The sequence below is a fragment of the Mustela nivalis genome (genome assembly GCF_964662115.1).
Source record: "Mustela nivalis genome assembly, chromosome: X".
Lineage (NCBI taxonomy): Eukaryota > Metazoa > Chordata > Mammalia > Carnivora > Mustelidae > Mustela > Mustela nivalis.
In genome coordinates, this window is record NC_139040.1 from 133,106,004 (window position 1) to 133,117,446 (window position 11,443).

The 11,443-nt window shown below is 58.0% G+C and overlaps 1 protein-coding gene across 3 annotated transcripts in view; it reads left to right on the plus strand.

Moving 5' to 3' along the window:
• LOC309856071 (S-geranylgeranyl-glutathione receptor P2RY8-like) overlaps positions 1–11,092 on the plus strand; it is a 499,501-nt gene extending 488,409 nt beyond the window's left edge. For all 3 annotated transcript variants that reach the window (XR_014307056.1, XR_014307057.1, XR_014307058.1), the window contains exon 3: positions 11,078–11,092. The gene's annotated coding sequence lies outside the window, so the exon portion shown is untranslated. The remainder of the gene's footprint in view (positions 1–11,077) is intronic.
• The last annotated feature ends 351 nt before the right edge of the window (positions 11,093–11,443 follow it).

The window sequence follows — 11,443 nt, forward strand, 5'->3', positions numbered from 1 at the left end:
AAGTCACTGCAGGTTCAGAGACTAGCAAAGCCTTCAACGGTGCATCTTTGGGTCCCCATTTACCCGGCACCTGTCATGGGTAGGGTTCCCGCCAGCCAGGGGCACGTGGCGGGACATTCAGGGTTTGGCCGGGGGAGCAAATAGATAAGTAATTTTTTTCAAACCACACCATTTCTAGAAGGCATCTCGGCATGGCGGCGGGAGCAGGACCACACACACAACAGGAGCCAGGGACTGAGAACACGGAGCAGAGGCCGCCTGCGCCCACACTCATTCCACACACACGTCGGCCATGGGGCTGCTCGCGTGCGTGCCTCGTGCTGGCCGGGACCTTCCGCCAGCAGGTGCCAAGCTCCAGGGGGTTAGGGCCCCGGGGATGGTGCGCCGGGACAGAGCTTGCCGTTCAGAAAGCTGCCCACACACCTTCTCACCGTCGGTTTACCCCACTTACTGAAAAAGGGGAACCCAAAAGGTAAGGATTTCTTGATAGGAAAGCAATGGAACCAAATCTCTGCCAGGGAGGAGGAAAGAGCCCCAACTCCATCCAGGAAGAGGTAAGGAGCCCCAGGTCCATCCAGGGAGGAAGAGGGGGGCCTTTGATCCATGTGAGAGGATGTCTGTGTTCAGTCCTCTGAAACCAATCGCAAGAAAGAAGTGAGCTGTCCCCAGCCTGTGCGGCCTCTGTCCTTGGGCATCCGGCAGCTGTGCACATGACACGGGGTCACTGAGCTGTGTTCCGAAGGCTGCCGGCTCGTTCCCAAGAGAGACGGAGGCAGGGGCAGGAGTCAGAGGGCCGGAGCTTTCAACAAACGGACGCTCGGGAAGGCCCGCAGCATCGCAGAGCATTCAGGTCAAGCCCACCGCAGTAATCCGGCCTTATAATAACACAGCGTCCCCACAGGGAACATCGCCTTCACGGCCACGGACAAATTTCCCCTTTTTAGAAAAGCTGTAAAACAAGCTAACTTATGGCTCTGTATTATCCCGTGATCCACGTTAGCGGATCAGCCGAGACTCAGCCTTATTACTTCTATTCTAAGTTATTAAATCCTCTGCGTGTTGGTTCATTGTAAGTGTCTGCCTGGCTGGGCCCCTGTGGCCAAGCATTATTCTGAGTGTGCGTGTGAGTGTGTCAGCGTGTGTGTGTGTGTGTGTGTGTGTGTCTGTGTGTGTGTGTGTGGCTGTTTCAGGAAGAGATGAGCATCTGAATCGCTGCACTGAGCAAAGCAGATCGCCTCCCCAAGGGTGGGCGGGCCTCCGACAGTCTGGCAAAGGCCAGACGACCGCCAAGGTGGTCCTCCTGGGGGGGAAGAGGGAATCCTGTGGTCGGTGAGTCGAGCTATGATGTCACTCCCACCCGGGTCTGAGGCCTGCTGGTCCGCTGCACTGATCTTCAACTTGGACCTGGACTTCCATGATCGCATGAGGCCATTCCTTACAATTCTTCAAAATAAGTCTCCCTCTCTCTCCCGGAGAGGAGGTGGAGATACAGATAGATAATTGTCCCATCAAACATAGATAGATGATGATAGACAGATGGATGGATGGATGGTTGGATGGATGGTTGGATGGTTGCATGGTTGGATGGTTGGATGGTTGGATGGATGGATGGATGGTTGGATGGTTGGATGGATGGATGGATGGTTGGATGGATGGATGGATGGATGGTTGGATGGATGGATGGATGGTTGGATGGATGGATGGATGGATGGTTGGATGGATGGATGGATGGATGGATGGTTGGATGGATGGTTGGATGGTTGGATGGTTGGATGGATGGATGGATGGATGGTTGGATGGTTGGATGGATGGAAAGATGGATGATGGATGGATGGATGGATGGACGGATGGATGGTTGGATGGATGGATGGATGGATGGTTGGATGGATGGATGGTTGGATGGATGGATGGATGGTTGGACAGACGGACAGATGGATGGACAGATGGATGGATGGATGGATGATGGATGGATGGATGGATGGATGATGGATGGATGGATGGATGGATGGTTGGATGGATGGACGGATGGATGGATGGCTCAGTGGGTGAACGTTGGGATGGATGGATGGACAATAGATAGACGTAGGGATGGGTGCATACATAAAGACAGAGATAAGGATGCACGTAGGGATGGATTCGTGGGTATCAGGTTGGGTAGATATATAATAGATTCCTACGTTCGTAGATGGAGACCCACATACACACAAAGACCGCAGACAGACAGGGAGGCATGTGAACGGCAGATGGTAGAGACCGTCCATCAGCTCTGCCCTCCTGGAACACACACTTGCCTGCCCGGCCCCCTCCCTCTGCCGCTGAACCTTCCCCAGCGGGCTCACGCCTCCCAGCACGGAGCACAGGCACGGGCACGGAAGCCGAGCTCGCAACGTGGAAACCAGGAAGGGATACAGTGTACCAGGAAGGGATACGGTGTAACTATTATTCACGGCAAGCTTTTGTGCCAACACCTACCACAGCCCCGGCGGGAGCGACCGTCTGTGCACGGTCTGGGAACTGAGCGGCGGTCGGCCCACGGAGCAACCAGGAAACTTCTAAGACAGGACGATGGGCCTGTGTCCTTTTCCCGGCTCTACGTATTCAGAAACATCCCTTTTATTTTAATTCCATAAATATCAGTCGGAGGAAGGAACCGTGGGTATCTGTATGGAAATTCTGGAGCGCGTCCTCAAACACACGGAACACGGATAATGACCTGCTAGACGGACCGGCCCTGGGGATGCACCCCCCCCCTCGCCCCGGAGCCACGGCCCCTGTCACGAAAGCAGAGGGTTAAACGAGCCGCGCGACGGGCGTGTTTGATTTAGTTTCCCCCTGTGTGCAAGCCCGGCTCCTCCGCCCGGAGAGGGTGCCCTACAGAGCCACGCGCCTGGGCCCCGCGCATATGCCATTAGAAATCAATTAATCCACGTCTGCTCGGAGACGCTGCCGTCATCCGGGTTCACGCACGGAGCCTGATGCATTTATAACCCCCAATAAGGAGTCCCCGGGGACCCCGTAATGTGTAAACAGCATAAAAATGATGCTTTATTCCTGCAGGCTTGACTTGCTACCTTAATTTAATAAATGTGTCAGCGGTAACAGGGAGCGCGCGCTCGCGACGGCATCTACTCATCAGGGGGGATCATGAACCGCGTCCCTCCCCCTGCGAGACAGGCCCCGGCACCGTGGGACTTTATGAAATGCACGTTCCTTTCCGTACGCTGGGAGTCTGCACACGCGTTCCCCTCTGCCCATCCGGCCGCGGAAGGACTAATGAACGCGCAGGGCACGGTTTCCTACGGGCCCACCCCCCGCCCAGAAAGGGCAGGTCCAAGTATGGGGAGGAGGGTGTGTCCCATGCAAGTCGGGTTCAGCGTCGGGGAAACCCTCCCCACCCTGACTGAGGGACCCCCTGGCTTGACCCAAGCTGGAATTTGTGGCCTACGGCTGGGGCTTGCCCCTGGGAGCAAGAGGACGAGTGACAAGTGACACAGGACAGCCCCCACAGCTCCAGAAATAAATGCCTATGGTCTCTGCAGCTCCCTCCCCCATGTCTCCAACCTGGCCAGCGGGCTCTGCCTGACTCAGACCATGTGGCCTCTCTGGTCCCAATCCCATCCTGGGTCCCACCGTGCCACGCCGACGAATGCACCTTTTTCCTGCCCCAGGCCCTTTGCGCGTGTTCCTTCTCAGGATGCTATCGGTGCAGATCTGGCCTCTCCCTCATTCCGTGTCAACTCACGTGTGTCACCCTGAGCGCACCGCACCTGATCCCTGCCACTTCCTCTGTGTGATCCTTTTCACAGTTTCCCTCCGTGCCCGGAAACCCTCTCACGGACAGCGTTACCCTTTTGTTATCTGCCTTCTCCCCCAGAATATAAGCTTTCCACGCCCCCCTCCCCCAGTTTTTTTATTGTGGAAGCATAGACACAACACAAAATCCATGACCTTCACCAGCCTCCATGCACAGCTCCGGGGCACTCAGTGCATTCACACTGTTGGGCAAACATCCCCACCCCCGTCTCCAGAAGGTTCCACCTTCCCAAACTGGAGCTCCGTCCCCATGAAGCACGAATGGCCCAGCCCCAGGTCCAGCCTCTGGGCCCACATCTGCTCTCTGTCTCTGTGCGGGGGGAGGGGGGGACTCCTCTAGGGACCCCATGTGTGAGGATTTGTCCTTCTGCGTCTGGCTGATGTCCTCAAGGTCTATCATATCATCGTAGGTGCAGAACGTCTTCCCATCTCATCATAGCAGGTGCAGAACGTCCTTCCTCCTGGTCCTACCAGGTGCAGAATGTCCTTCCTCAGCGTAGGAGCTGCAGAACCTCCTTCCTCCTGGTTGGAGCAGGTGAAGAACGTCCTTCCTCTTCGTAGCAGGTGCAGAATGTCCTTCCTTATGTTTAAGGTTGAGCAATAGTCTCCCAGCATCCGTACTCTTGCAGAACCACATTCTGGTTTCCCGTTCATCCATCGATGGACGCAGGGATCCTCCCACATGAAAGCTGTTTCCCGTAACGTGGGTCCGACCACGCGTGCCTTCAGCCCACGTGCTCCCAAGGCTGGCTGCCTGCCGAGAGCCCCACAGACTCCTGCTCTGCACCCCTGCGTGCGTCCCATTGTGCGTTCTCAGAAGCTGCTCAGCAGCCCAATTCTGCAGAACGGTCCCCTTCTCAGAGGCTGAGAAACGGCGGCCCAGAGAGGCTGAGCGACGGGACCGGGACATCCGACCCCCGGAATCGTGGGAAATACGGGTCTACCGTTTATCGTCAGCCGGTGTCTGCTAGGACGACTCCCACCGCCCCAAGCGACCAAGCCGTTCACCGAAAGGGCTTCCGATGTAGGACCGACTGGCCTGAGAAGAAACCATCACGCCGTCTGAATCCGTGGGACCGGAGCATGCTGGCGACCCCGGGCCCGCGGACTTCTAGCATGGGCTCCGCACACTCTGTGGCAGGATGCTCCGGATTTTCACGGAGGCTCTTGTCTGCCGGCTCTGCTGCAAACGTCCCTCTGATCTGTGCTGTGCTCGCACAACTCTGACCTCTCTGTTCCCAGCGGTGAGTCTCTGCAGGAATCACTATGACCACGTGGAGCTCGGGGCTGGCAGCCTGATCGCCGACTTGCTGGGCGTGGGCAAGGTCTCCCCTGTTCGATGGTCCTTGACAGATCTGGGGCACCTTTTGGGGCACCTGGCTTGCTCGTTCGGTGAAGCGTCTGCCTTTGGCTCAGGTCATGATCCTGAGGTCCCTGGGTTGAGTCCTGCATGGAGGGTCCTTGTTCCGTGGGGAACCTGCTTCTCCCTCTGACCCTCTACCCCCCTCTGACCTCCGCTCATTCTCTCTCTTTCTCAAATAAATAAAATCTTAAAAAAGATTTTGTCTTCAACAAGAAGGAGAAACAGTTTATGGAAGGAAAACCTCGTGCAGCTTGTAGAAGGGCCGTCCGCTCACGACGCTGGGCCTGGTCCCCTGTCGCCTCTTTAAGGGAAGTTTTGACAACAGGAAATTAGACCAGAAGCGCTGGGCTGGGCAGTAGGGGGCCTGTCCTGCTGGTGCAGGGCCCGTGGGTGTGCGGAGATGGTGTGAGCAGGATGCGACGGGAGACTCGTCCCTGGAGTCAAGATGCACAAGTCCAGGCCCCCACACCTCCAGGATGGACACTCTGGGTCCCCTAGTTGTCCCCTAATCGGGGACGCTGACCTCACCCTGTCTTGCCGTGTACCTGGTTCAGCACCGTGCACCCTGTCTTGTCACCGACCCGCTGACACACGCCGCATGTGGTCACATGGGCCATATGAATGGTCTTCCCACAGGACACGAGGGTCTCCCCGAACCTGGGTCCCCTATGTCACTGGCAGACCTCCGTTTTCCTCCTCATTGCCACACAAGCCCCTTTGGGGTCAGCGCCTGGTCCCCCGTGGAGACAGTCTGCAGCAGAGCTCCCTCCCCGTGCCGTGTCCTCATCTGCAAACACGCAGGCCCAACGCCAGGTCCCCGTCCTGTGCACGCTGGGGCCCTGGGCCCAGCGAGAGCTGTCCCTCTGGGTCCCCTGCAGACTCCTGAGCTACAGGAAGCCGCAAGCCACGGACGATGGGTGTGTCCTTTGTCCCCTGGTGCCCAAGTCCTCCTGCAAATGCTCTTCTGGAAGAGAAGAATGCACAGACCGAAGGAAAGAAGGAGCGAGAAAGCCGCGTCCAGGCTGGGGAGGGACGGGCCCCGGGGGTCAGAGGCTGTTGACACTCCCCCCCCCTCCCGACCTCGGGAGGACAAGATGGATTCCGTAAATGCGTTATGGAAATTAGTCCTGGGCCCTCAAGACATAACTCTTAATAGTAAAATGATTTACCCCAACTCCACCACTATTAATGCTCCGTAAATTAGGGCCATAAATGCCATTTGAGTTGCCATTAGCTGAAGACAATCGCTCAGGCACCCCCCACCCCCGCGTGCACAGGGCCCCGCGAGGCCCTGCCTCCTCCACAGGGTCTTTGCTTCTCTGCTGTCCACCAGCCAGGGCACCAGCCAGGGCCCCCGCCGGAGAGGGCACCAGCTCGCCCAACACTCAGCCCGCGAGTGCGCCCGATGCGACTGTCACTTACACCGTCTTTCCCGGCGGTCTCGGTGGGGCAGCGAACCTTGGTGACTGGTCAGTGCGGACAACACTCCATCTTTGTTGCCGCGTCTGACACGGGAGCTGGGAAGACTGTCCCGCCAGGGGCGAGATTTCATGAGTCGAGGAGCAAACGCGGCTGGGAACGGACGCAGATTTCCAGCGTCTCCCATCCGGCTGCACGGAGCCACCCAGGGCGGCCAGATGAGGAGCAGGAGGAGGAAGAGGAAGGGCGAAGAGCCCGAGAGGGAAGGGAAGGCTCAGGAGAGACGCGCGCAGGCATCCGGGAGTGCTCCTGGGGCGGAGCGCACAGTGGTTCGCGGCGCTCATGTTTCTGCACATGCGCTGGGGCGCACCCGACTCACAATTCCGCAGGCCGCGCGCTCGCCCAGGAGGAGGCCCTCGGAGACCGAGGCCGGACCCTTGGAGATGCAGATCGGAACCTCGGAAATGCAGGCGGGACCCCCTCGGAGACGCAGGCCAGAGACCCTCAGAGACGCAGGCGGGACCCTTGGAGACGCAGCCGGGAGACCCTCGGAGAAGCAGGCGGGACCCCCGAAGACTCAGGAGAGGGACCCCCGGAGACACTGTGTCTCCAAGTGTCACAGTGGATGCGGAGAAAGAATACAGGACACTGTGTCTCCAAGTGCCCTGTCCTCCCAGCGCTTCACGCGAGAAGCGGCACTGGAGGGCTGAGCCCGGCCATGCGCGCCGGCCCCGGCACCGGGTAGGAAGCCCCGTGCGCCACACGCTCCGAGCGCACGGGTTTGCCTTCCTCCTCGGCCACCGGTTCCTGGAGAGGCCACTTAACCGAAGACAAACAGCGCACCGTATCGCGCCTCCGCAGCGGCAAATCGCTTTTGCGGTGGTTGTTTAAAAATTATACAAAGTAGGAAATAAAATTAGCAATGATTTTCCCGTGGACCCAGCGGGTCCTGGGAGGCAGAGGTGATTTACAGGACGATTCACACTTCCGCTCCGAAAACCCACATGCGGGCGGTTCGGTGGACAGGATTCCGCAGCCGGATTCTGTGAGACGCGCAAACCACCCAGCTCGCCGTGTGGCACCGAACCCAGGAAGGCCTGTGGTCTTGGGTGGTTCCCTGTAATTTAGTTTTTCTTTCTTTAAATTGGGGTGGAATTTACGTAACATAAAATTAACCCTTTACTATTTTATTTTATTTTATTTTATTTTATTTTATTTTATTTTATTGGCTCCACACCCAATGCAGAGCCCAACACCGGGTTTGAACTCCTAACCCTAAGATCAAGACCTAAGCTGAGGTCAAGAGTCAGAGGCTCTACCGTCTGAGCCACCTAGTCTTCCCAACCCTTTACCATCTAAAAGCGAGCGTTTTGGTGTCATTTAGAGCTCTCCCTGCTTGGGCACCACCCCGTCTGTCCAGCTTGGAGACATCTCCCTCCGCCCGGAAGGAGACTCCTCGTCGTTGGCACTGGGCTTCTGTTCCACTCCTGGGCATTTGCCATGAAGAACACAAGCAGGTGTTCACGGAGCTGATTCACAAAGGCATCCATCGTGCGTCTGGTCCCAGCACCTCCAACATGGCCCCTCCGTGGACGGGGAACAGAGTACAGTCCCTCCATACAGGGGAAGAGGACTCAGCCACGAGAAGGAGCACAACTCTGGCCCCGGTGCCCCGTGGGTGGACCTGGGTGAGCTCCTTCTTTAAGGTCACCTTTGCCCTCAGGTCTTGCTGTGAACAAGCTGTGACCTCTGTGCGTTTCCATCCTGGGATTCTTGGCTGGGGACCACCGTCTGCTTCTGTGCCTGTGGGCGGACGGACACACCAGACAGACAGACATGCACATGACATATGCAAAGCTCTCCGGGCTGAAGGGGGGTAGGAGCCTGGTCCCTGTGAGGACAAGCGTGAGTCCTGCGTGAATGGACAGCCAGCCACCTGGACGGGGCGTCACAGTGGTAAACCGAACCCCCCACCCAGGGCCGCACAGTTTGTAAGACGGGAACACAGGCCCCATTACACATGCAGTCATAATGAGCCAGAAACACGGGTGCCTTTCCCTGTAATGGGCTTCCCTGCCCTGCGTGTTGGTAACAGAAGGCGGCCTCGCTAGGTGGACAGCATGGAGGGGCACACGTGAACATGCAAACTGGGCCACCCCTTGGCTGTGTGTCTCCACACCAGGTACACAACCTCTCTGAGCATGCACGCCTTCCTCTCGGAGATGGGGGTGACACCAGCCCCTCCCACCTTAGTTCCAGAACAAGAACCCTTAGCATTGGCCCCATCCCACAAGGGATGAGTTAATGATGCAGGCACACAGGATGCATGAAACAGAGTTTTGCAAAAACACAGAACAGTACGGTGTGGACAGGGACACAGATTTATTTGATTGAACTGGCTCATAGGAGTCTGGAGAGCCCCAGTTCTGCAGGGCCGGCCAGCAGGCGGAGGCCCAAGGAAGAGCCGAGACTATAGCCAGACCTTCGAGAGCACGCGGATGCAGAATTTCCCTTCCTCCGTGGAGGTCAGTGTGTTTCCTCCTCACACCTTCAACTGATTGGACGAGGCCCACCCACGTGGTGCTGGGCTGCCTGCTTTCCTCAAAGTCCGCCAATTCAAACGTTAATTCTATCCTAAAAAATACCTTCATTGCAACACATCTAGACAGGGTTTTGACCAAACATCCAGGTACCCTGGCCCAGCCACGTTGCATAAAATTAACCATCACACAGATTTTCCAGCAAAAGGACACAAAGGTCGATGGCTCAGACCCACCAAACATCAAGTCTGCGCTCTCCTTCCTGCTGCTGGAGCCCCACGGAGACTCGTGATAGCCCACATCATACGGCGTCGAGGACCGTCTGTAGGAATGACCCAGAGCCTCTCCTCAAAGCCGCGCGTGCTTGTGGGAAAGGCACCGCCATGCCACTGTGCGTATGGGACACGCACCCATTGGCTGGAGACCATCCGTCTGACCTCTAGAGACCCTGCAAAGGGCACCGGGGGTCCCGATCCCCTTACCCCAGACACTTTGCACCCACAGCTCACGCAGGCGATTCCACAGACACCCAGCACGGAGCAAAGGATGCATCCCAGGTCAAACACCGTGCACAGCGGAGCTCTCCATAAGTCTCCCCCTCTCTGACCAGCTCCCCCGGTTGCCGATGGAAGCCTGCAGTGCCCTCATCGCTTCGTTCATACACACGCGGTGGGTGCTCCCGGCTCACGGGGGCTGGATACGTTCCCGTCCGTGCCTACACGTCCTGGGGGCTCGTTCTTGGAGGAGGTTGGAAACCAAGTTCCACCCGGTTTCCCCAACCCTCCACATAGTCTGACTGAAACGTGGACGGCTTCCACGATTTATCGTAAATGGTCCGTCCTATGCCACGCGCCACTCAATAACTCATGGCCCCCAGGTACGCGAGCTCCGTAGAACGGACATCACACCAAAGATCGCTTCTCCCAATTCACCGGGTGTCGCCGCCGCTCAGAATCTGGAACGCACGGGAAAAGGCCCAGGCACGGTTTGTCAAGCCCCCTCCCCGCCTTTTTTTGCAAGTTTCCTTCTTATTATTGCCTTGTGGGTTCTGAATAAAATCATGTGTCGATGCGTCCGGGGGACGTGAGGGCTCGCGGGCAGTGGGGTCTGCTGGAGGAGGCAGGGCGGCGAGCAGAAAGGCTGCTGGGATCCCTCACAGGGAAGGCCGTGCCCCTTCCCAGGCCCTGGGATGATACCAGACTGCGTCAGCTTGGATTTGTGGGTTCAGGGGGCAGGTGCAAGGGTCCAGGAGAGGGGTTCCAGCACACAGAGCGGGTCCTCCGTCGGAGAAGTCTGTGGGGCGGGAATGAGCTTCTCTAGCTCTGTCCGTCTCCAGACTCGGAGACCTCCCAGGGCCCCCACCTGTCCTGCAGCAGCCAGCTTCCTGGGGAGCCTCTTGGCTATTCTGGGACACAGTTCCGTGTGTCCCTCCATCTTCTGTTGGGGGACTTAGGCAGGGAGGTACCCAGACTGCCCACAGGGAAAAAAAAAAAAAGAAAGAAAAAGAGCTTTGTCCGCATGTCCACCCCGTGCTGCCCTCCGCAGCAACAGAGGGGCCACTTGGCACAAACTGTGTCGTTTCCTCTGCTCACGGAGGGTGTCGGGGGGGTGAGGACGGTCCTCCCCTAGAGAAGGCACGGTGAGATCCACACCCTCCGCAGAGACTGTCCTCCTTGGGGAATAAGGTGTGTCCACCGCGCCGTTGTGTTCTCGTGTATCTGATGCTTGGACACCTCGGGGGCTTGGAGACTGTGGAGGGAGCAGCGAGGTTAGCTGGACATGGACATTGTCCTGTGTTTCCGAGACAAAAGCACCAACCCGGAGCCCACGCTCCAATCCCTTCCTCTATGGGGGTCTCACTCTGCAGGCCACCATCCAGCGGCTCTGATCTCCACAGGCCAGGGGCCACCGTCTGGGGCCGTCCTCATACCCCAGAGCTCAGACGCTGCATCTGGGCACTGCGGTGCAGGGAACGGAGGTTCCGTGAGGAATCTCCCTGCACGGAGCCAAGTGCTACCTGTGGCAGCTCCGTGCACGGAGAAGCTCCTACCCACACCCGTGGAGACTGGCCCTGGCCCTGGAAGCTGCTGTGGTCTTGCCTCACGGGGCCAACCCAGCAGCAGGTGGGAACTCGGCACCCCATTCAGCACCGCATGGGCCCCTGCTACAGCCAAGGGCACTGCACACCCACGTTCTAGAACCCACTGCCGGGTGCACGAGGCTCAGACAGTCTCCGGGGTTGGAGCCGAGGCTTCGAGGCTCATGATGTGGGGCAGACCCCATCCTCAGACCCTGAGGCAGAAGAGGC